The sequence below is a fragment of the Hemiscyllium ocellatum genome, chromosome 36 (genome assembly GCF_020745735.1).
Source record: "Hemiscyllium ocellatum isolate sHemOce1 chromosome 36, sHemOce1.pat.X.cur, whole genome shotgun sequence".
NCBI lineage: Eukaryota > Metazoa > Chordata > Chondrichthyes > Orectolobiformes > Hemiscylliidae > Hemiscyllium > Hemiscyllium ocellatum.
Genome location: NC_083436.1, coordinates 35,078,689 through 35,105,206, shown reverse-complemented (window position 1 = coordinate 35,105,206; position 26,518 = coordinate 35,078,689). Strand labels below are relative to the sequence as shown.

The window sequence follows — 26,518 nt, the reverse complement described above, 5'->3', positions numbered from 1 at the left end:
CTTGAAGACATTTAGTGTCCTGGCCTCCACTGCACTCAGTCCTTCCATTAAGAGATCAAAGCAACGCCAGGCAGTGGTGTGTGTGTGGAATTGGTCGGTGTTTTTTTAAAAATGAAATTAAAGTGAAATGGAGGTGTGTGTGCTGATGTCACAGTGTGCAGAACTGAATGATGTGGGCTCCATGATCATTCTGGACCAGTTTGGGCTGAAGGGCCAGGGATGGGTAGGCAAGATGGATTAACCATGGTAAATGTGGGGTTACAGGAATAGAGTGGGGCACTAAGTCTGGATGGGATGCTCTTCAGAGGGTCAGGGCAGACCTGACGGGCTAAATGGCCTCTTTCCACACTGTAGGCATTTTGTGATTGATCATCCAGAATCTGATTTAAACCAAATTGAAGGGAAGTATTGGGTGAACGGTAAAATTCTGCACATGTCCAAGATACTGTGGGGGAAATTTTGAGGACTGCAGATGCTGGAGATCAAAGTCAAAAAGTGTGCTACTGGAAAAGCACAGCCGGTCAGGCAGCATCCAAGAAGCAGGAAAATTGACATTTCCCGATGAAGAGCTTATGCTCGAAATGTCGATTCTCCTGCTCTCTGGATACTGCCTGACTGGCTGTGCTTTTCCAGTGCCACGCATTTTGACTCCAGATACTGTTTTGCGGGGATAGGGGGAAGCTGAGCTGGAGACTGTTCAAGTCCAGCAGCAGCAAGAACCTGGATGGGCTTTTTGTCAGCAGCTGAGCTGAAGCAGGAGCAGAGCTGGACAATGTTGTAGAGATGGAAAGCTGTGATCCCAGTGGATATGTGACCAGAGTATTATCTCAGGATCAGCTGTTTCTTAAAAACAATTGGCTTGTGTAGGAGATGGATATTGCTGACAAGGCCAGAATCCTTTTACTGCCCTTAAATTGAGTGGCTCTCTCGGCCATTTCAGAGGGAAGTTAAGGGTCAGCTGTGTTTCATTGGCTCTGGAGTTACATGTAGGCCTGACCAGGAAAAGGTGGCAGATTTTCTTCCCCACGAGTTGGGAGGTCATGTTGCGGGCGTACAGGACACTGGTTAGGCCACTGGAATATTGTGTGCAATTCTGGTTTCTCACCTATTGGAAGGACGTTGTGAAACTTGAAAGGGTTCAGAAAAGATTTCCAAAGATGTTGCCAGGATTGGTGGGTTTGACCTATAGGGGGAGGCTGAATAAGCTGGGGTTGTTTTCCCTGCAGCGTTGGTGGCTGAGGGGTGACCTTATAGAGGTTTATAAAATCATGGGTGTGGATATGGTTAATAAACAAAGTCTTTTTCCTCGGCTGGGGTTTAGAGGGAAAGGGGAAAAAGTTCAAAGGGACCCAAGGGGAAACTTTTTCATGCAGAGGGTGGTGCGTGTATGGAGTGAGCTGCCAGAGGAAGTGGAGAGTATGGTACAATTACAGCATTTCAAAGGCATTTGGATGGGTATATGAATAGGAAGGGTTTAGAGGGATATAGGCCAAGTGCTGGCAAATTGGACTAGATTAGGTTAGGATATCTGGTCAGCATGGACATGTGGACCAAAGGGTCTGTTTCTGTGCTGTACTTCTCTGACTAAGACAACCCCATCAAGCACCAAAATGCTGATAACAACTGAAAGAAGCAGTTTGGACATGTGGCTCTACTTGATCCTTGGAACTTGATGGCCTTTTAACAAAGTGAGTGGGTATTTATGGTGCAGTGGTAATTTCCCTACCTCTGGGCCAAGTGGCCTGGGTTCAAATCCCACCTGCTCCTCAGACGTGTGTAGTAACATTTTCGAACAGGTTGTTTAAAAATACCTAAAACAAACCGTGCAGGAAACAGCTGTACTGCAGTAAACCTGGAGTTATGTTGTTGTCTTAGAGGCAGTTCACAGTAAAGCTTGTAATATATCGCCACTGCATCAGCGTGTGACCTGAGGGTATAAAGGTCTCAGTTTCTGTCTTAAATTGTGCCGTTTGAGTATGTTGGAAAAATAGTTTGTTACTAACCCAGACGCTCAAAAGTCTGCAATTGTAATATGTGTATAGCTGCAAATGTGTTGCTGGTCAAAGCACAGCAGGTTAGGCAGCATCTCAGGAATAGAGAATTCGACGTTTCGAGCATAAGCCATAGACCAGGAGATGTAATAAATATTTAGTTAATCTTTCAGCACTGTGGTGCCCATATCTGGTTCCTGCATTGCATGAACAAAGATAAATATTATCGGATCAGGTACGGGTACCATGCTGGAGGTAGGAGTGAGAGATCACCTTCCAAAGCATGTGTATTTTGGAAAGATGGACAGGATTGTAATGCATTTCTGGTGTTGGCACTATGCGTACAAGATTACCATAATTACGGCAAATATGCTGCCAGAGTTCGAGTATTGCAGAGCATTGACAACCCTGCCAGAGCCCCTGTTCAATGAGATTACACTGTATTGGTGTGATCAGCGATGGGCTGATCCCTGCAGTTGGATGCAGTAGTAAGACGGGAGGATTTGATTTTAACAATCCATGTTCCTTGCCAGCTTCTCTTCTAGCTGAAGAAAAGAACAGTTTTGATAAGTGAACTTTGCAACCACAGTCTTGCAGTAATAAAATCTAACATTTCAAATGCATTTGAGGCCTGCTTCCCCACACCATCTGAAAAAGAGCATATCCAGCCATGCATGCAGTTTCACACCTGAACTGGCCAGTTGAATGCAACATGAAGCTAGAGTGAGAGTTGTGGAGGCATTAGAGAGAGTACAGAGGAGGTTTATGATTGTAGCTCCAGGGATGAAGAACTTCGTGATTTGAAGTGGGCTGTTCTCCCATGAGAGGAAATCTGATCTTGAACAGTCAAATCAGAGGGGTGGACATAGCAAGTAAGGAGAAAGTGTTCTCACTTGAGATTGAGAATAAGAGGGCATAGATTAAAGGAATTGGTGAAAGAAGTTCAAGGAGAAGCTGCTTCACACAGCAAGCGGCTGAGTGTCCAGACAGTAGCATGAGAGCGTGATGGAGGTAGCTGTTATTTCAAAAAGGAATTAGTTGGTGATTTGAAAAGGAATGACGGTCTGAGATAGGGTCAGAAGGCAGGAGAATGGCACTAGATAAAATGCTTGTTCAGGAACTCTCATTGACATGATGGGCCAATCGGACACATTCTGTGATTGTTAGTTTATCTACTTTGTTCTTGGCTGCTGCTTCATGTAACACTCATCCCAACCTGTCATCTCTCTACACTTCACATTGTTTTCTTTTGAAGGTTTTTAATTATTGAATGGGATCTATTGTTTAGAGTACTGAAGTATACCTGACGGGAATGGAAGAAAGGTCCATGTATGCTGAGATCTTGTAAATTCATCACAGAGTAAAGGTGAGCAACACAGTGGAGATACAGTTATATTGCAGACACCATGCCACTTGTGTGAAACAGCCAATATTTGATAAACATTTGAGTTACATCTGGGAGGTCTTCCATCATTCTGCATCAGGCAAGCACGGTGGCTCAGTGGTTAGCAATGCTGCCTCAGAAGGCCAGAGGCCCGGGTTTGATTCCAGCCTCTGGCAATTGTGCAAACTCCACACAGACAGACATTCTCCCTGTGTCCAAGTGGATTTCCCCTGGGTCCTCCAGTTTCCTCCCACAATCCAAAGGTGTGCAGGTTAGGTGAATTGGCCATGCTAAATAGCCAGTGTTCAGGGATGTATAGATTAGGTGCATTAGTCAGGGGGAATGGGTCTGGGTGGAATACTCTTCAGAGGTTTGGTGTGGACATGTTGGGCCAAATGGCCTGTTTCCACAAGGTAGGGGTTCTATAAGTCAATGATCAGTCATTGCTGGAGACTTGAGGAATTCTCAAGCCCAAATTTCACCCCTATTTCCTTGTAGCACGTGCCAGCAAAATATCAGTGGTAGTGACATCATGGCAATGCCACTGAACAGGCAATCTTAAGGCTCCGGTTCTGGGGGTCATGGGTTCAAATCCCACTTTGGCATTTGGCAGAATTTAACTTAAATCCATAAATCTAAAATCATTTAAGAATCACCTCACTCATGGTGATCATATCAACTGTCATTGTTGTAAAAATATATCTGGTTCACTCATACCCTTTAGGAACGGAAACTGCTGCCCTTACCTGGTCTGGCCTCCATGTGACTCCAGACCCACAGCAATGTGATTAATGTTTAAGCACCCTCTGAAATGGAAAAAAAAAAGCCACTCACTTCGAGGACATTTGGGGACTAGCAGCAAATGTTAGATTAGATTAGATTACTTAGTGTGGAAACAGGCCCTTCGGCCCAACAAGTCCACACCGACCCGCCGAAGCGCAGCCCACCCATTCCCCTACATTTACCCCTTACCTAACACTACGGGCAATTTAGCATGGCCAATTCACCTGACCCGCACATCTTTGGACTGTGGGAGGAAACCGGAGCACCCGGAGGAAACCCACGCAGACACTGGGAGAACGTGCAAACTCAACACAGTCAGTCGCCTGAGTCGGGAAATGAACCCGGGTCTCAGGCGCTGTGAGGCAGCAGTGCTAACCACTGTGCCACCAGGCCTTGACGTCCCATGGAAGAACTAAAAGCATTTGAAATCTGCCTTCATTTCTCTTTTTAACAAACCTGTTCATAGATGTGATGACACACTGGTGCAGATTGGACTTAAACCCAGACCACCTGGCTCAGGTAGGGTCACTACCATTACATCACAAGAACCGGTGAAAGCTGCATTGATAAAATGGAGGTGAATAAAAATCAGGTGATCAAAACACAGTAAGTGCTGGAGATTTTTGAAGAAACGCAGTGAACCTTTTCGATTAGACCGGTGCCAAAAGCAACTTGGTGACTTTCAAAGTTAAATAAAATTTTGTTGAAGCAGAAATACCGTCCTGGAATAGATTGGTTGGTTATAGTTTGTATGTTTTTCCCTCCTCTAATAAAGATGTCAAGTGCTGCTGTTCTGTCAGTACCGCAGCCACCTGACCATTCTTCTCACAAAAAAGTGATGTAGAAAATAGGAGCAGGAGTAGACCATTCGGCCCTTTGAGCCTGCATCACCAGTCAATATGATCACAGCTGATCATGCAATCTCAGTATCCCACTCCCACTTTTTTTCTCCATATCCCTTGATTCCTTTAACTGCAAGGACCACATGCTATTGAGTATTCAAATATGACAGGCATTAGGCCAGAGACTACTGCTGTCTTCCCACTCTGAATCTCTATTTATCTCAGTAGATTGGCAATACTCGAATGAAATCAAACGCAGCATCAGTCTGGATCAATTCTCGCCACACACCACCAAATGTTCAGCTTTTTAAACAACAGGCATTGGACAGTAAATTGTAGGCCTTTTTTTGTTTGTACATAGATACAACTACATTCAGCTGGAGTTGCCATTCCTAACATAGCCAGCAGCTTGAATCCATGACATTGGGCATTGTGCAGATTTGAGTGGTCAGTCGAGATTCCTGGGACGATTGGAATGTCCAAGGAGCGAGGACTGGACCTCTGTTCTTCAGAGATTAGAATGAGCAGCAAACTTCAGATTCTTAGAGGGTTCAACAAGGAGATTAGTAACTTGATTTTGCCGTTGGGTAGGTCGTCGTGTAAGGGTGAGGGGTTAGCATTTGCTTGGTTGTGAATCTGTAGATGTTTTTACTCTTAAAGGCTGTGGAAACCTAGACGATTAGTATTTCCAATAGTTTAATCAGGCACTAACGGAATCCAGAATATAGTGATGGAGCTGTGCAACTTGATGGTCAGATTGGATCTTAATGTAAGATTATGGCAAGGTATGGGTTGGAGGGTTAATCAGCTCTTGGAGCTGTTCCAACATTCAGTCAGATCATGGCTGATATCATAACTCCATTTTAACATTCTTCACTGATTATCCTTCCACTTCCTTATCACTAGTCTTGTGTTTTTTTTACATCTGTGCCCTTGAGCTGAAATCTCACATCAGATCTTTTTTTTGAATTTGAAACACCGATTAGCCCATCCCTTTTACCCTCCTAACATCCAAGTTAAAAGAACCTGCTGCAGTTTAAGGCCTCCAGTCCAAGGTAGTTTTCACATCTATTGTGAGACCCTTGTAAACAGTTGAAAGTCCATTACAGAAAGGCACCAACATTAAAATCGAATGGGGGGACACAACAGAGCTCAAACTCTGTCCTTGTGATATGGGAATGTATTAATCAGCTGCTTAGCAAAACACTGCTCACTCAATTAATCTCTTTTAGATTGTGGTTTGAAATTGCCTGGATAACAGTGATACGATTTATAGATTTGTTTTTGGCAGGGGGTAAACTGGGTGGAGCAGATTATGTGGTTAGATCATTTTAATAATTTGTTTCGTGAGTGACAGATCTATTCCTTCCCGCCTCTTGACAACTCACCCCTTATGTTCTTTTTGCACCCTTCATTTGCCCTCTAATGTTCATTTCACCGTGCATATCCTGCTAAATAGTTCATTGTTCAGAGTTGAAACTCTTGAGTGCACTTTTGGGACCACAATAGGGTGGGGAGGATGTGACTCGACTCTCCTGTCAGATATCGGTGTTAACTCTGTATTTAAACCCGTGAGCTCTCTTCTGTTCCATCGATGAACAAATCATGTCATTGAAAGCAAATTACAGCAGATCTGAAATAATGAAACAAAATACTGGAGAAACCCACCAGGTTATTTGTAAATTTGTTATTGCCCAAAGGGCAGATAAAAGTCAACCACCATTGCTGTGGATCTGGAGTCACATGTAGACCAGACCAGGTAAAGATGGCAGATTTCCTTCACTAAAGGACATTTGTGAACCAGATGGGTTTTCCAACAGTTGGTAGTAGTTGCCATTAGGCTAGTTTTCTTCATTTACAGGTTATTTAACGAAAAGCTTAAATTGAACTTTTACTGTCTTCCATGGTGGGATTTGAACTCCCATCCCATGGACACCTGGGGTTCTGGATTACTGGTCTAGTGATATGACCACTGTCATTACCTGCTGTTGTATCTGTGGAGAGGGAAACGGTGTATGTTTTGAGTGTGAGGACGCTTCATCAGAACTGAGTTCTCCACTGGTTATCAACCCAGTGTTAGGCCCAGAGGTCTGGGCTCCTTCTAGGATCCTAGAACAGTACAACACAGAAGAAGGTCATTGAATCCATTGAGTCTATGCAAGCTTTTTCAAAAACCAATTCAATTCACCCTTGGTTTCCCATATCCCTAAAAGCTTTTTTGTTCGGTATGCATCAAGTTCCGCTGGCGTTATCATACTTTTCAACAGTGCGTTCCAGGCATTTAAAAAGTTTTGTCTCAACTCCTGTCTAGTTAGCCTATAGGTATTAGAGTATATCAGCTCGGTACCTGATCTATGTTGCATTCACTCCTCATCCAGACCTTGAACCTCTGTCACAATATCAGCAATTGCTGGAGAAACTCAGCAGGTCATGCAGGATCTGTGGAGAGAAAATGCAGTTAACTTTTTGGATCCAGTGAACTAGTTAATATTCTGATGAGTCACCAGACTCAAAACTAAGTCTGATTTCTACTCTCTGATGCTGTCAGACTTGCTGAATTTCCCCAGCAATTTCTGATTTTTGTTAACTTTTCCACGGTTTAATCTGATATTGGGTAGTTGTTCTAACAGCAGGAGAGTCCTCAAGATATTCATTTATGCAAACAGAGCAAACTTGAATTAAATTGCCATATACCATCCATCATTATAATCCCCCCAGCCAGAATAAGCCCATCGTTTTATCATTCCTGCACTTGGTTACATTTTAAATTCGAGATTTTGCCTCCATTGCTCCCTCAGGAAGTCTTTTTCAAATATTGTTTGCCCTCTCCGGGTGAGAGATCTGAGGTCAGTCCTGAATTTGCCTTTTTAGAGCAGGTAGGTGACTCTTTTTGTCCTGTTCTCTCAACTTAATCGAAAACCATTTGTTTAATTGTAAATTCCTACCATATCGTGTTAAACTCCTCTAGATTTATTGAGTACAGAAAGTAACTGTCTAATCATGTATAACAGTCATAATCCAACCTTTTTAAAGAGTTGTAATGTCTGGTACGTGTTGGAACTTGTTGGTTTACTTGTGAAGGACTTCACATTTGTCATGATGATTGAACCAGCGTCGACAACTATAGCTAGTTTCTAGGGTGTTCAAGTGTGATTGTTGAACTGTATTTCAATAAGAAAACAATTACACTGGGGAAGCTCCAGATTTCTGTGTATCAATCAGTGGAGGCTAAGTTTAACCATTGTTTTCATGGTTATAAATTTCTCTCTCCTGCTCTTTGCTCCTGTTCCTTTTAACCTGACCCAAACCCACCAGACTGGGCTATATTCCAACCATAAAAAAGTAATGATGTATCTTAAAAAACAGTTTTCCAAAGAATGCTCTGAAAAATGTAGAACACCCTCCTGAAGAAATAGCAAAATAGGGAGGAGGTCCAAAATAACTTGGAGGCGAATCAGATTCTATTTTAGTAGAAACCAGAAATAGAAATTGGTGAGCAATAATGTTTTGAGGAAACAGAAGGGTATATTTGATTAGATATATTTTAAAAATTAAAAGGATAAAAAGCTTGCATTTGTATAGCACCTTTCATGACCTTGTAACATTCAGTGCTCCAGATGACTACTGATGGAAACTGAACACATCAAGTAATCTCAAGCAAAATTGAAGTAAATGATCAGATAATAGTCCAGAGTTGGACAGCATGGAAACAGAACTTTCAGTCCAATTCATCCATGCTGACCAGGTATCCTAAATAAACCTAGTCCCATTTGCCAGCATTTGGTCCATATCCCCCTCAATCCTTCCTAATCATATACCATCCAGATGCCTTTTCAAATGTTGTTGTAATTGTACCAGCCTCCACCACTTCCACTAACAGCTCATTCCATACACACAACACCCTCTGCATGCAAAAGTTGCCCTTGAGATGCCTTTCAAATCTTTCCCCTCTCACCTTAAACCTATGCTCTTTAGTTTTGGCTCCCCCACCTTGCCTATTTACCCTATCCATACTCCTCATGATTTTATAAACCTCTATAAGGTCACCCCTCAGCCTCCGATGTTCCAGGGAAAACTGCCCCAGCCTCTTCAGTCTCTCCTTGTAGCACAAACCCTCCAACCCTAGCAACATCCTTGTAAATCTTTTCTGCACCCTTTCAAGTTAACACCAATTTTCCTATGGCAGGGAGCCCAGACATGAACACAGTATTCCAAAAACGGACTAAATAATATCCTGTACAGCCTTAACACAATGTCCCAACTCCTCCTATATTCAGTCCACTGACAGTAAAGGCAAGTGTGCCAACTGCCTCCTTCACTACCTGGTTTGTCTGTGATTCCACCTTTAAGTCATTTTGATTGTTGTGGGAAAGATATTAAGCAGGAGATTGGGATAATACTCTTCTTCTTTAAATAATGTCATGGGATTTTTATTGTGTCTAACTTGTTCACTGGGTTTGGACATCACTGGCTAGAATAACATTTATTGTCCATCCCCAGTTGCCCTTCAGAAGGTGCTTGAAAACTGCTGGATTCCATGGAAAATGGATATGCATGTGGAGCTGTTCAGCAATGAGTTCCAGGATTTTGACCTAGTGACAGAACAGTGATATATTTCTAAGTCACTTTGGTGACAGGAGATTAAGGTGCATCTTCGAAATCCTTTCTCTTTCATAGTACATTTCATGGTAATGTGTATCACGTGGGCCTTGTATCTAGGTAAAAATGGCAGTGAGATGAGACATCAGCCCTATCCAGTGTTCAAATGAAATGGGCAGTTTAAACTTTGTCTTTCACACTGCCTGCAAATTTTGGAGACTAACAGTCTAATTGCTGTAAGGACAAATGCTGCTGCATTGATTCCAAATATGAACACCTTGCACTTTCTTCCCAACAAAACCTTCTGAGCTTTCCTTTAATCTTTGACAGTCATATCATCCTGACTTATTGTTTGGAGGACTTCAGGACAGGTTACATGACCCCCTTCATTTTACCCCAAACTTAGAGCATCCCAAAACATCCTAATTCAATCTCATTTGAAAAGCCTTGAACCTCCATTTTGTTTTGCTGGAGATGTGAAGTACTAGTAATGAACCTAAGATTCATGTTTTTTTCATAGCTGGATATTCGCCTTGCTTAATAACCTTGCGTCCATAATCCAGGATGTCGTATACTTGCTTGGCTTTAGCCCACCCTCAAGTATAACATGGTATTTATCTACATTAAACAAACTCTGCCAGGCATAAAACTTTCTCCAATTGCATATAATCTGCTGAAATCTATTTTTTATTTATTTCTAACATCTGTTCAAATCGTTACTGTCTGCAAGTTTGTGGATAATGTATAACTCCTGTCCTTGGCAGACTCCATCCAGAACAGTGTTCCCCAGGCAGAATTGCTACCATTAACAGCAAACTTCTGTGAACAGGAATGCTACAAATTCTTTCTGCAACTCAAAATCTGCATTTCCAGGGTAGGGGAAGTCCCAAACTAGAGTGCATAGGCTTAAGGTGAGATGGGAAGGATTTAAAATGGACTTAACATCTGGGAATTTCTTACTGCTGTGTATATTGCTCAGTAAATATTTTTGGATACCAGTTTTCTTGAAACACAATTTGAAGAAGTTGATAGTTGCCATAATGAGGAATGACTCTATTACTTAGAATCTCTATTAACCTTGGGAGGAAAACTCCGTGTCCTCAACAATGCATAAGTCATCCTACGCAGTGCGAAATAGCTCTTTTGGTTCCCAAAAACAGAAAAATGAGCTGCTTGTTACCTCCCCAACTACCCACTATTCTTATCCATAGCCTTTCTAGTTGGTCTGGTAGTTTTAGTAGTTGTTTGCTGAGTTGTCTGCCTGACTTTGTACACATGAAGACTACTTTCTTGAAGTTTTGTAAAGCGATCTTTGCTTGAGAGAGATTTGTCGCTGGACATGACCCATTAGCCAGTTAGGCTTTTGTTTTAATACCTGCCTGTCGTTCATTTGTAGATAATGTGAATTCCTTTTGTATTTTCATGTTATCTTGAAGTTAATGATTTTATTTTCCGTGTTGGGTGTGCTGTGCCACTAGTCGCCCATTTCATTTCTACAATTGTAGCTGCCTTGGTATCTGGTACTTGGCTGAAACGTTCAATAACAATCAAACCAATGTTGCCCTAGTAATCTCCCTCACAGATGTCCAAAACTATATCAAGGTTTCTACTTTCAAAAATTAATAATGTTGATTTATATCAATTTACATGGGTGACATGTTTGGTTTAATTAAGTACTAAGAGTCCTGATAGGGATCTGTATTGCATCATGAGTGTCCCTGCCACTGTGCCAGGAGGCCTGGGTTTAAGATTCACTTGCATCAGAGGTGTACAATAACATCCCTAAACCCATTGACTAGAAAATATCTAATAGACCATCAATACACTTATAAGGGACTTGCACCTTTTGCTGCACTATCTTGATGAATCAGTTTTTTAATAATGACAGCTTCAGACCTTCTGTGACTAGTGGGCACCACAGGGAATGGAGCACATTTAAATCCCCTCTGTCAGTTAAAGTGCAACATACAACCAAGACCACCTGGCTTCATTAGTTTTTAACTGTTGCTGTCTCCATATCTTCAATTTTAAATTGCTGTTGTTGTACTTTTGAGCCATTCAACAATGTGTAACTGTTTAGAATGTCAGGGAGCAAGAATGACTTGTTTGGAATCGCACATAATGCACAAAGCATTTATAGACCTTGTGTGTCACTATACACCAGGGTCATAGCAATAGGCTACTTTTAACTTTGGAAACAATGATCTCAAAATTTGATGTTTTATTTGAAGTACCGATTGTATGCATTGTTAATGTTGAGACCTCCAACAAGGTAGATTTAATTGTAAATGAGTGGTGCTCATTATTTTTCTACTGACACTCTGAGGGGCTGTGTTCTTAGTGATGAGTGATGGCACACTCTACAGAGGATTTGTGATGGTTATGCTAAGCAACTGTATACCAATATTCTTCGCTTAGCAGTGTGAAAGATTGTTACTGAGTGTCTGAACCAGGAATTGTCAGTTTGAAAACTTCATTCAAAGCCAAATCTCAAAGGGAAAAAAGGATGACACAGAGAGACTAACTGAAAAGAATGAAGAAATGTCTCATTTTTCAGCTTTGTAAATATACCACAATTATTATACATTTGAATGAGACCCAAACTTGAAAAAAACTAATTTTTTGTCAAAGAGTGAAATGCTACATAAAAACTGAAAGAACTGCGGGTGCTGTGTATCAGGAACAAAATAACAAAAATTGCTTGAAGCACTCAGCAGGTTTGGCAGTATCTGTGGAGAGAAATCAGTTAATGTTTCTGGTCCAGTGATCCTTCCTCCAATGTCGTGATGCTGCTCTTGTTTCACTTTTAGCCAAATCCTATTGACAACGCTGAGAGTTGAGCACTATTCCGAAAGTAGAACTGCTCAACAAGCAGGTTATTTCTAGATAGAGAGAATGTTTTGGAAGGTTACAATGCGGTTTACATTTTTGCATCCATGGCTTGACTCTGGTATGTATGAGACCCTCTCTGGGTGGGAAAATGTGTGTACCTTTTTCATAGAATGTTCCTGAAGAGTGCTTCAATTTGACTTTTATCTGACTGTACATACCCGTGTTGTATGTCTGTTCCTGACAGAATTACTCTGCCGCGGGTGTGTTAGCAAAGCCAGGCTGAAGCTGTATGAGCTAGTATGATTCAGAACTCCGTAATTTGCGACACTCCTTTTACAATCGTCACCTTGCTTGATAAAATCTCTCCAGTGGAAACCCAGATAAGGTGGCTGCTTTACTTGCTCCCTCAGGGTCACGATTGCCAGAATGATCAGCAATGCGCAGGAAGGTTAAAGCTGGAGCTGAAACTTTTATTGATGTTTACTCCATTGCCGTCACAAGCATTGGCAGGAAATGTGATGAGTCTGACATGGCTTGGCTTGGCATGTTGCCAGCTACAGGTGAGAAAAGAAATGAAGTCATGTTCAGACCATCGTTCCTGTGTTTTGTCACTGTTCTGTATTTGCAGCCCGTTAAGCAATGTCACAACTGTGCCAATGTTAATACCTGGCCTGATCCTAATTTTGAAAGTGAGAAATCAGCTGGTGAGTTTTGAGAAGATTTGTAGCTCAGGTTGAGGTTTTGGATATAGGTTTGCTCACTGAGCTGGAAGGTGACATCACCAACCCAAAGAAACCCAAACACCTAAATAGAAAGCAGGAATTTTCAGCGTTGCTTCGTCTGAGGCCCCCTGAAGCAGTTACCTTGTAGAGTATTGAAACGTCTGGAAATGAACCTTGCAGCTCAGTGAGCAAACCTACATCCAAAACTGCTGGTATTTATTTGGTGTCATTCACATATTTGGGACATTCCAAAGTACTTCAGTTAAGTGCATGTAAAGTGAAGTCACTGTTGTGAAGTGGGAAACACTCAGTCATTTATACAAGGCAGGATCCCACGGAGGATAAGCTAACTAACTGGCCAGTCTGTTTTAAACAATAATGGTGGAGGGATAAATGTTGTCCACAGCATTCAGAAAACAGTTCTTGGACCACTGTCTTTGGATCGTTTGTCCATTTAATTCCACCCATTACTGTCAGTGAGTACGGGAAAGAATTCTAATCTTTTTGTTTCAACGTATATTGAAGCATAGCTCAGAGGTACCTTGCAGAAATAGAAGGATTGTGGTTTAAAGCCTGAACTTCCTAGGCTGAAGAAGGGCCGCACTGTCAGAAGTACCTCTGGTATGGTGTATTCAATAATTGCAAGTTGCCAGATGCTTATCAATTTTTTTTGTCAGTGGAATATTGAATCAAAGGAATATCAAATGATAAATATTTAACAAGCCTTCTAGATGAGAGAGGCAAATAAGTGTGTTACTGTGCATTTACTAAATAATCCACCGTTCTCAAAATCATTCCTACATTTGGAACCCTTACAAATATTGTTGCACGTTGCAGACTTTTGGAAAATACTGTCATACTCAAGCTCCAAGTATCATTAGGCCCCCACTTTCAAAGAAACAAGTCAGTTTGGCTAATTGAGCAGGATTTTGTTTTTTGCAATGGGCATGCACCAACAAAAGTAACATGTTTGTGTTTCTCATCAGGTGTAATATTCCAAAATCTGCTTCTGTCGCTTTATCACAAGGATGTCCTTTTGATTGCATGTCTTCTGTTAATTCAGCGAGGTGATCACTTCTTTAATATCAGGGACTGAACATTTGTAGTATTTGATCATTTTTTAAAATGTTAACATACATCATTGCTGATTGTACATTGAGTGTTTAATTGAGTTGAGAACAGCAAAGTAGAGTTGAGGCCGAAATGAATTTTTAGAATTAGAATTAAGCTTCATTATCTCACATACTCAACTTATGGGATACGGGAGTTCAGTGAAAAGTTTAAATCGTGCCGTCTTGAGATTAGCCAAAATTGTATCAAATGGCAGGTTGGACTCAAGGGACTGAATTTGCTTACTGTTGCTCCTAGTTTTGATCTTTTTTTTTATGATCCTACAGGTAGTTGCCATTCATACATTAAGTAAAGATTCACATGTGCTCCATGTTATGGTTGTGAGGTTTATAAAGTTATTTTTAACTTTCAGACACTGAAATCTGACTGGCGGTAAGCTTGGGGTAGTTTGTTGGAAATGGACTGGGTATGAGATGGAAAGGAGGAAATAATTATTTTCTTTAACTTTTATGGTGAACATTTTGATAATTGAACATTTCGTCTTAAGCGTTCAACACTCCATGCTGCAGCATTGTGAAGCTGTTGCTTGTACTTTAAATATGATTATAAATGCTTATGCACCTTAGAATTTAGGAAGGCTTAGATTGTTTTCCTGGGAAGATGATGCAGAGTTTTTATATTTGGAGACAATGGCTGCTGTCTGAGTTTATAATGGGTATACTCTGAGTCTCAAAGTCTCCAATGTTGAAGATAGTGGGTTGTAAATAATTATGCTGTAAGCTGTCTTTTTTTTTAATAAGAGGAAAGGGATTTGGGATCAAGAATAGCTCCTCAGAGTTCATTTCTGGTTAATGTGTTGAACATTGTTATGGGAATGAAAACCGACAGTCGTAATGAGATCAGATTACAGACTTCCCTCCAAATCACTGACTATCATAGACGCAGTTCTGTGCGGTCAACAGAGAAACTGAATTCCTTAGATTTGTGACCATTTCAAAATGATGGTTCCCTTCCAAGCCACTCGCCATCTTGACTTGAAAATATGTTGCCATTCCTTTTACTTCTGGGTCAAAATCCTGGAATTCCCCCCTCAGTGGCATTGTGGGTCAACCCACAGCTGGTGGACTGCAGCCGTTCAAGAAGCCAGCTCACCACCACGTACTCAAGGGCAACTAGGGACGGGCAATAAATACTGGCCCAGCCAGTGATACTGGTGTCCCACAAATGAATTGTAAAAAGATGAACCTGCAGCCATCTAAGAAAGCTGCGAGATTGCTGTGGCATAACATAGAGAAGAGAAACAAGCTTTCCTGCTGGTAGTGGATTTAAGGAGCTCTCAATATTGAGGAAAGTTCATAGGGATAGTCATACAATGTTACTCCTCAGTGAAATTAAGATTAAAGGAGTCCACTTAAAGCTAAGAGTAACTAAGGATAATTCCATGGGAAGTGTAATGTCTGAAAAATATAAAAAGGAATGATCCTTTCTGTGATTTAAAGCATAAAGTGCTTAAGACAAAACAGTAATTCAATTTTTTTTTATCTTTTGTTCCAGTAATAGTTTTAAAATGTCAATGTGTTGGGTCATTCTTTCATCCATCAACTTGAAATTCAAATCTCTTGTTGAACAATATTTGTTGCTATGGATTTTGCAATACACGGTGTAAGAACAGAATGAAAGTGAGTTGGTTGTGATTTGGAATCCCGTGCTTGTGTGTCATTCTGAATGAAAACTTCCTGGTGTGTAAAAATGTGGTTTGTGTTTCCTGTCATTGCCTAACCATTAGAACAGTTCAGTGATGATCAGCAATTGTACAAAATAAGGCAATAATTAAAGCTAGAACAGCTATTACTGCACATTCCTCTCACTGCAATATTATGAGCAATAATGTTGTTTCAGTAGAAATTTGTTTTCTTGCCTTTTTTTTCCTAGTTATGTTCTAGCAACAAAAGTTGGATATTGCTTTGAACAAGAAAACTGTATTTGTGCTCCCCTTAATCTTGACTGTTTTGAATCTGTGATAGAGTTGAGTTGTTGCAAAACATACTGAGGCTGGGGTAATAGCCTAGGAACAGAGATTAAAAATCACACAACACCAGGTTATAGTCCAACAGGCTTATTTGGAAGCACTAGCTTTCGCAGCGCTGCTCCTTCATCAGGTGTTGTGTAGTATAAGATCGTAGGACACAGAATTCATCGCAAAATCTTACAGTGGGATGTAACTGAAATTATATATTGAAAAAGACCTGGATTGTTTAAGTCTCTCAACTTTTAGAATGACTATGTTGGTTTCAGCTCTTTCATATGTAAATCGCTGAATTTTTTTAAAAGTTACATTCTCAAGTGAACTGAACAATTGGTGTCATGTTGGCCCAGATAATGCATTGAAGGTGTGAGATGCCCTGTGTGAGGCTGTCTGTGCCACATTGTTCAGGCTGATTCTAATCTAAAAAACTGACTTACAGAAGCTTACATGGATTTGTGCCATTTTTGAGCAAAATAACATGTAATTCTGCAAGTACAAATTCACCCCACAAACTTGTGTATGTTGGGGGGTTGTTATGAGTGTCTGTGAGAAAGTGAGTGCAAAGAGGTATAACACGGAGGGTGCGTATGTGCTTTAGTGTGGGAGTGTATGAGACAGTGTTGTGGAATCACCTGTAGTGTAACGTGAACCCAGGGTCCTGGTTGAGGCCATCCCCATGGGTACTGAACTTGGCTATCAGCCACTTTTGCATTGTTGGCTGTCTCAAAGTCCGCCTTGGAGGATGGTCACCTGAAGGTCCAAGGTCAAATGTCCCAGACCGCTGAAGTGCCCTTTGACTGGAAGGGAACACTGCTGTCTGTTGATTGTCCTGAAATGTACATTCATCCATTGCTATAGCCTCTGCTTGGTCTTGCCTTAGTCCAACACCGGCATCTCCAAATCATAGAAACAGAGATGGTTGGTTAGAGAGAGACCAACTTAAGGGAGCAACATTCTGCATCAAACATGGGGCAAGGCAAGGAGATAGGCCTCTATGATCTACCACTACAACTGAAATGGAAGTGAAGTTTGACATTGGTGCCATTGTGCAACATGTTCTAGCCTCAGCCAGCTGACCCATGTTTGAATGATAGTCTCTTAAAATGATAAAGGGAGTTGGTTGAGTTGATGCAGAGAAACCAGATGGAAAATCTAAAACAGGGATCACTTAATTTTAAAGTTCAAGCCAAGCCATCTAAGGAGGAAAACCAGGAGTTTAACCCAAAGTAGTGAGGCCCTCTATACTTGGAGGAGGAAGGACAATTAGGAGAGGCTGAACATTGTCAAGTGAAGATATGAGGTTATGAAGCAACGGTTAAATTGAGGTATTTATTTGTTGAGATTTAGACATATTGAGCAGTGGGTAAACTGGTGATCAATGCCCTGCAGAATTTGGTGAGACACATTTGAGATTGCATCCGGTGAGGTAGAAAATTAAAATGGACTGGTCATGAGATGAGAGGGAAAAATAATTATTTTCTTTAAAAGATATGGTTAGTGTTTTGATAACGATTGAACATTTTTCCTCTTAAGAGTTCAACACTTCATATTGCTGCATGGTGGAGACCCTTCTCATAGCTACAAATCTCATTCTTGGTGCCTGTGTACCTGAGAATCTAGGTACAATGCAATGGACAGCACCAGAACCGATACCCCTCATCTCTATCCATGTATTCAGAGGAAGCAGGTGCTTTGACCCTCTAAGTACAGCTAGTTTTGTGGTGGTGACTAATTAGAACAAAATTTAAAAAGCTATAGATTCTTGGGGAGGGGTCTTTTGTAGGAGAAAGTGAGGACTGAAGATGCTGGAGATCAAAGTCAGAAAGTGTGCTGCTGGAAAAGCACAACAAGTCGGGCAGCATCTGAGGAGCAGGAGAGTCAATGTTTCGGGCATAAGCCCTTCATTGGTCTTTTGTAAAAATGATGGTTACAGCACAACAAAAAGGCTATGTGATCCATCATGTCAGGTGTCAGCTCTCCATAAGAACGATTGCAGCTCAGCAATACAGTTCCAGTAAAGCAGTGTCCTAATACCAAGCCCAGGTGAACCCTGTATCCCTTAGGAGTCAGAAAAGCAGTCATTCATCACCAAGCATTCTGAAGAAGCATCTCCAGAGGCACTGCATGACCTGTTAAGTGCACATTCTCTCTATATTTCAGATCTCCAGCATTTCACAGTATTTTGTGTTTATTGTATAACCATAACACACTCCTGTCACTTGACCAACTTCATGATCCTGCTGCCATTGTCCATTTTATTCCTTTAGCTTCACCTTTGCTAATCGGCTTGTCCTCTGTCAACACCCTATAACTAAGGAGAATTTGAAGATTATGGCCTGTGCTTTCTTCAAGTCTCAGTCTATTTTGGTCCTTACCCTTGGAGTAAGTTTGAGTGGTGAGTCATAAAGTTTCAAAATACTTGAAGAGGTGTGGTCAGTAGCCAGCATTTAACGGGTTTTTACTGGACTAAGAACTAAGGTAACATAAGAATGTTTCTCCTGGCCTAGACAAGGTAAACAGGCTCCACTGGCAAGTAGTTTGAGATATTTACTTAAACTGGTTCAGTCTAGCTTTTGTTGTACAGCTTCAAAGAATATAAATAAAGCCAAGACCAGATTTCAAGCAGAGTAGGTTTGGTGAACGATGAGTTAGGTGAAGTCAGGAGGATCGAGGATCGAGGATCTCTCTCTCTCTCTCTCTCTCTCTCTCTCTCTCTCTCTCTCTCTCTCTCTCTCTCTCTCTCTCTCTCTCTCTCTCTCTCTCTCTCTCTCATCTTAGTTTACTTTCTTCGCCATCCATTATTCAGCTCCTGGTTTGGCACAGTCGGACTAACTGGTGAGCTATGAGAGGCAGCTCAGGTGGATGGAATGTGGTGTGCCATGGAAACGCTGTCCCAGACTAATGCATCTGCAGGAGATGTTATTGTCTGCATAAGCTTGAGCTCTGAATTTTGGATCTTGAGCAGTGGCTGGAGATGGTTCTGTGTTTACACTGCAGACTAAGCGTGTTCAAGCAGGTATGGAATAGATGGTACTGGAGTCGCTGAGACACTCTTATTTGCAAATCAGTATTCCACTTTGGATACAGGTGAAGGTGATGGGCTCTCCAGAGGAGTACAGTGAGAGCCACATTGTCTCTGTTGTATGGGAGAGAGGGATGGAGAGTGGAAGGGCAGTGCTGATTGGGGATGATTGAGTTCAGAGAATAGACCAGTATTTCTGGAGCTGGGAATCTGATTTCAGGATGTTGTGTTGCCTTTCTGGTGCCAGCATCAAGGGTGGTCACAGAATAGTTGCATGTTATTTTTCTGGGGAAAGGTGAACAGTGAGAGGTCATGGTCCACATTGGCATCAAGAAGTGCAAAACAGTACACTGAGGATAATCCCCCTTTGTCCATTGTGTGTGTTTGTGAACATCGAAACAGGAGAATTGAATGATTAGAAACATGTCTGGGAAACTATATTAGGAGAGAGGGCTTCAGATTTCTAAGGCTTTGGGACCACTTCCAAGGAAGGTGAGATCTGTACAAAATAGACTGGTTGCATCTTGATATGATTGGAATGAACATCTTTGCAAGAAGGGTTGCCACTCTTGTTTGGGAGGGTTTAAACTAGATTGGCAGGGGCGGAGTACAGAGCTCAGATTCAACGAGTGTGAAAATAGTAGAAGGAATAGAAGTAGTAAGTAAAAATAGAGACAAAGTAATGCAGTGCATCAAATGGGGTTAAAATGGACAACATTGTTAAAAAGACTGGATTCAAAGCATTCTACCTGAATGTGCACAACATTGCAAAAAGGTTTAATTTTGAATGTAAACTTATGTTTTAACTGCCATTAGAGACAAGGTTACAGAGTGACTGAGATTGGGAAATGGCTACTCAAGGATATTCTACATTTTAGGGATATACAAAAAGGAGGAGAAAAGGTTAAGTAGCATTCCTAATGAGGGATAATATATCCTGTCTTACTGAAGTAATCATATGATTGAAGGATCAAGCTATGGAATCATTCTGTGCAGTGCTAAGGATCAAGAGAAAGTAAACATTGGTGAAGGTTTTTTTTAAGAAAACAAGTGTAGTCCTAATGTTGTGCATGCTATAAATCAGGAAATTAGAGATGTAGTGTGAATAGTAGGGTAATAATAGAGAATGATTTCCATGTCTCCTCATCAGGGTTGACTAGGTCATCAATAGTGCTTTGGAGGAATGTATGTGTGTGTTTGATTTATGGAACAATATACAGAGGGACATTGATTATCCAGCATCCGATTATCCGAACGAAAAACTCCCCACCCATGTCCTTCGGAAATCGCAGTTCCTCTTTATTGAGGATGACCCGGAATTGGCTATTTTGACTTTGTCATGTAGTGAGAAAGGGCTAATTCATAACTTTGCTGTAAAGGCACTTTTGAGAAACAATGACTATAATACGATAGAATTTAACATAACGTTTGAATTGACATATTTCATTGTGAAACTCTGATCTTAAATCTGAGCAAAAAAAATTGAGTATGAGGGGTAAGTTGGCTGAGGTGGATTGGGGATGGGGGGGTGGAACACTAAAAGATTTGATGGTAGACAGATGATGGCTTGTATTTTAAAGTCTGCAAAAGATATACATTCCTCAAGGCACAAATCTCTAAGGGATAGGAAAGATGTGAGGTCCAGAGGAGGTTTATGGGAATGCTTATAATATGAGGAGCAGTTGAGGTCTCTGGCTCTGTACTCCAATGGTGTTTAGGAGGATGAGGGAGGGATCTCATTGAAATAAAATACTGAGAGACCTGGATACAGTGGATGTGGAGAAAGTGGTTTTTATTGGTAGGAGAGATTAGGACCTGAGGGAACAGCATCAGAATGAAGACCCAACCCTTCAGTACTGAGAATGAGGAGGAATTTCTTCAGCCAGGGAACGGTGAATCCATGCAAACTCATTGCCACAGAAGGTCGTGGAGGCCAAGTCACTGAGTACACAGAGCTAGATCCGTTCTTGATTAAATGGATAAAAGGTTTTGGGGTGAAGGTGGGAGAATAGGGTTGAGAAATGTAGCAGCCTTGATTCTATGGCAGAGAGAGTCAATGGGCCAAATTATGCTCTTTTATAGCATTAAGATCTTAAGGACTCTATTATGGGTAACAAGTTATAGATTGCAATAGATAAAATGAAATGGCCTATAAGAATGCAAATAATAATGGTAAGCTTGAGGACTGGGAGCAATTTAACAACCATGCAAAGGAATGCCAAACAACTGACATGGAAAGGAGAAAGAGATTATGAAGGCAAGCTAGCAAGGAATGTAAAAGCTGCTGTCAATACATGAGGAAAAAGATTAGCAAGGACAAATGTGGGCTCGTTACAGAAAAGATTTATTGTAGAGAAACTTTGTTACTTTATGCCTGACTTCAAAGAAGTAAAACAAAAGTTAAAAGTAATGAATATTAGTAAAGTGGTGGTGCATTGAAAAATTAGCTGGATTGAAGATTGATAAACCTCATGGCCAAGATGAGTGTGATGCCAGAGCATTGAAAGAAGTAACAAATAAGTTAGTGGCTGAATTACAGATTATCTTTCAGGATTCTACGGGTTCTGGAAAGGTTCTTTTTGACTGGAAGGTAGCAAATGTAACTGCAGTATTTAAGAGGGAGGAAGCAGGAGGGTAGATGTGTTTGCTTCATGGATTCTGGATTAGTGGTGCTGCAGTTCAGGCGGCATTTGAGGAGCAGTGAAATCAATGTTTTGGGCAAAAGCCCTTCATTGTTTTTACCGTGTTAGCTTCATGCCTGTATTGGGAAAAATGTTGGCATGTGTTCTAAAGGAATGTGATGACATAGTGAAGAAGAAATTAGCCAAACTGGGCAGAATCAACATTAGAATAATGGAAGGGAATTCAAGTTTGTCAAACTTGTTGCATTTCATTTTTAGGATGTTACTTGTAGCATAGAGGAAGGAGAACCAGTGGATGAGTATAATGTGAATTTTCAGGAGGCTTTTTGAAACGGTCCCACACAGAAGATTAGGAAATGATATTAGTGGGTTTGAGATTGGGAGGAATATACTAGAATGAGCTGAAATTAGTTAATAGACAGAAAGCAAGGGGTAAAAGTAATCAGGATAGCAGGCTGTAACTAGTAATCCACAGTGATCAGGGGTTGGTCCATAACTATTTTGTGGAATTTGTTTCTGCACAGGGCTGTTAACGGTGGAGTGTTAAGTATATTCAAGGCTGAGACCGTGTTTTTTATCAATAAGGGAATCTAGGGTTATGGGAAAAAGGCAGGAAAGTGGAGTTGGGAATTGTCAGATCAACCAGGATCTGTTTGAATAGACTCAATGGGCTGAATGGCCTACTTCTCTCCTACATGTTATGATCTTATTTACTGTCTATAATAATGGTTTGGATGTTTTGACTAATGGTAATATTTCCAAAGATGGATAGAAATGTAGGTTATGAGGAGGATGCATGGGGCTTCGGACAATCTCAGTAAATGGGCTAGAACATGGCAGGTGGCATATTAAACAGTGTAGAAGGAAGAGAGAACGACAGAATATATATTTTTAAATGGTGCAAAGTTGGGAAATGTGGATATCCAAAAGAGTCGGTTTGTTTGTCAATGAAAGCTAGCATGCATGTGCAGAAAATATTTAGAAAGGGTCAAAGTATATTGTCATTCATTTCAAGGAGATTTGAATACAGGAGTAAAGATGTTTTCTGCATTTGAATAGAGCCTTGTTGGGACATTTACCCTGGAGTATGAACATGGGGCTGTTGGGAAGCACTGGTCTCCCCTGTCTGCAAAATTTAATTTAGAGTCTGCAGGTTGATTTGATTAACGTTCCAGAATTGATATGCAGGCAACATTAGACCAAATTTAGGGTGGCACAGTGGCTCATTGGTTAGCACTACTGCTTCATGGTGCAAGGGACCCAGGTTAGATTCCAGCCTCTGGTGACTCTCTGTTTGTGTGGAGTTTGCATGTTCTCCTTATGTCTGTGTGGGTTTCCTCTGGGTGCTCTGGTTTCCTTCCACAGTCCAAAGATGTGTAAGTTAGGTGAATTGGTCAGGGGTAAATGTAAAGTAAAAAGAGGCATGGGTCTGCGTAGGTTACTCTTCAGAGGCTTGGTGTGGACTTGTTGGGCCAAATGGCCTGTTTTCACACTGTAGGGATTCTATGAAAATTCCTATTGTGTGCAACGTTAGTCTCCTTATTTAAGGACGCATACACTTGCCATAGAGTACATTCAACTGAGGTTCACCAGATTAATCTCTAAAATGCTGGAATGGCCTCATGGGGAGCGATTAAGGAAACTGGAACAAACAGAAAAACAAATTGCTGCAGAAACTCAGCAAGTCTGGCAGAATCTGGGGTGGGGGGAAAGAAATGGAGTGAACGTTTCGGGTCCGGTGAGCCCTCTTCAGTTCTAGTTTCTCAAACCATTGCTTCCTTTCTTTCCTCTTTTCTTTCCCTGACTTTCCTGGATACAAGGTTTACATCAGTCATACCTAGTCTTATCCTTATGAGCGCAGGTTTCCATTGTTCTTATAAAATTGTATTGTGTGTGTGTCTATTTCATTAATCTATGTGCCACACTCCACCTGTGCATGTATCTATTCTTGCATCCCCTCTTGTCCTGGTCCCTTTTAATGCCTTGCTATCTTTTACTTCAGTGCTATCAGTCCTCCCCACTCTTTTTTTTTGGGTACCTGCTTTTTTTTCCTCCTATTATGTCCTGGTTCTCACATCCCACTCCTGCACATTAGTATAAACACTCCCCAAAACCATTGGCAAGTCACAGCATTCTTTGTTTGTGGCTCTCCAGTCTACCTGATCTGGCTACACAGACAGCCTAAAACTGGTCCCAATAATCCAGGAATGCAACATCACCCACCCCATGCCTGCTCCCGTGCTATCTCTTAATGAAACTCCCAGAACAGCCACATTTTAAGCCAGAATTTACCTTTCTTAGAAAAAAAGACAGTTGTTGTGCTATTTGACCAGGTTGTCTTTGTAGTAAGCCTATAGGCATCAAGAGAGAACTCCAGACCATCCATATTCTTTTCTCCATACCACTAGCCTTTTGCTAAATTGCTGTTAGTCACATATCATGTCCTTCCAATCTGTGACTCCCTGTTCTCATCTGTTTGAACTGGGTTCCAGCAGAGTTGTATTTGTTCAATGTTAAAGACTGATGTTAGGGACACAGAAGATGTGAGTTCAAGTCCTACCTGCTCTGAAGTTGTGTTATAGCACGTCCAAGAAAGTTGATTGAAACAGCTCTAGTTCACCTTTATCACCAGGCACTCTGCATTCGCTGTGGGAGCATTAATTAGAGGCAATTATCAAGTTGCCTCATAATCAGAAAGACTTAGTTGTAAGAATTTGGAATGACAGAATTTAAACATTAGGTGTGATTATTTTATATTGCAGCTTATCCTGCTGACTTTCAAAGAGCAAGAAAAGTATAATACACATCAACTTCTCTCTCTTTATTTAGAAGATAAAATTAAAGACACACATTAGTGATGCAGTTGTAATGTCCCTACCTCTGAGCTGGGAAGAGGCCAGGGTTTAGATCACTCCTGCACCAGAGGTACGTAATAACATTTCTGAACAGCTTGTTCTGACCAGCTTGGTTAAGAAACATGTTTCAGACTCTCATTTTCTGTTCCCCAGAAGATCCACAAACACTCAAAGCTGTGTTGCTGCTAGTTACTAAGACTTCTAACCTCCCATGTACATTGGTCACCAATTGTTTTGTGCCCACACTCTGTCGTTTGATGCCTATCCACACACTTCCCAGATTTTTTTTTTGGTTTAACTGAACAAGCGGCTTTGTGGTTCAGTTTCCAACTGCGTGGAAGGATTGTGTGATGCAGCGGATCTCTCCAGCCCAGAAGTGTGACATTGCTTTTGCAGTCGAGCCAAGTTGCTAAGGCAATTTGACAACACATTGTGTGGAACAGTCTACATCATAGTGCGGAGCTTCAGATTCGGCAGTGAGATAACGGTGTGGACTTGTACATTCTGATCCGAATGTAGCTCCTATTTCTTTACATTCTGTCCCCCTTTTCAAAGCGCCTCTGTCAATATCCGTCTCGGGGTATGTCCTGCATTGCGGTGCAATGACAAGTAAAAGGTTTTAAACGGGGGAAAAAATTGGGAGTGTTGGCAACCCTGGGCGGGGGCATTTAAGTGAATGTTTGTTTGGGTCCTAACGCTGTTGGCCAGAAAAAAAATCCTTCAATTTCTGAGTGCCCGGGAGAAGAATGATCAGTGATCCCTGGTAGAACATGTGCGTGCCTGAATACCCGGTGAGCAATGGGATTTCAACTTTTCTAATCCTAACCACCTTAGTAGACACTCCTCTTCTCAGTAATACAATTGGAACTAAATCACATTCCCAAATCGACTTTTTATTTTCTCTACAGTGAAAACTTGTAACCTGTACTTTTTTTTGATAATGTTGCAACTCTGGGGATTAAATTGCAAGCATAGGAAATCATAGAGATGTACAGCATGGAAACAGACCCTTCGGTCCAACCTGTCCATGCCGACCAGATATCCCAACCCAATCTAGTCCCACCTGCCAGCACCCGGCCCATAACCCACCCAACCCTTCCTATTCATATACCCATCCAAATGCCTCTTAAATGTTGCAATTGTACCAGCCTCCACTTCCTCTGGCAGCTCATTCCATACACGTACCACCCTCTGCATGAAAGTTGCCCCTTAGGTCTCTTTTTTTTTATATATACCTTCCCTCCCCCTAAACCTATGCCCTCTAGTTCTGGGCTCCCCGACCCTTTGCCTATTATCCTATCCATGCCCCTCATAATTTTGTAAACCTCTATAAGGTCACCACTCATCCTCCGACGCTCCAGGGAAAACAGCCCCAACCTGTTCAGCCTCTCCCTGTAGCTCAAATCCTCCAACCCTGGCAACATCCTTGGAATCCGTAGAGTGTGGAAACAGCCATCCCACCCAGCGAGCCCACACCTACCCATTTCCTAACTCAGATAGACTAATATTAGTTTTGTGGCTACAAGATGATTCTTTTTGCCTCCTTTCCAAGCTCTCATTTCCTTTAAATTATTGATGCGATAAGCGAAGGTAAACTTGGCAAGTCTTTCCTGATGAAAGATTTGACTAAGGTATGGTCACCATAGTCTTATCTGATCATGGGGCTGCACCCTCATTGGAGGGAGACAGCTGGTGTTGAGTTTAACTTGAGGGTTCCCATGCCTCGGGCAAAGAGAGAGTTTCAGAAGG

The 26,518-nt window shown here is 41.4% G+C and overlaps 1 protein-coding gene across 8 annotated transcripts in view; it reads left to right on the top strand.

The window, feature by feature from the left end:
• The window catches only part of sgms2a (sphingomyelin synthase 2a), a 78,290-nt gene that overhangs the window by 10,081 nt on the left and 41,691 nt on the right, over positions 1-26,518 (top strand). Inside the window, exon 3 of one of the 8 annotated variants that reach the window (XM_060851561.1) lies at positions 3,280-3,357. The exons of 4 other annotated variants lie outside the window; for them this stretch is intronic. The gene's annotated coding sequence lies outside the window, so the exon portion shown is untranslated. Of the gene's footprint in view, positions 1-3,279; positions 3,358-9,618; positions 9,647-12,969; positions 12,992-19,101; positions 19,267-26,518 lie in introns of those variants that run through there. 3 more of the 8 variants (XM_060851564.1, XM_060851565.1, XM_060851560.1) reach the window with 3 other exon arrangements.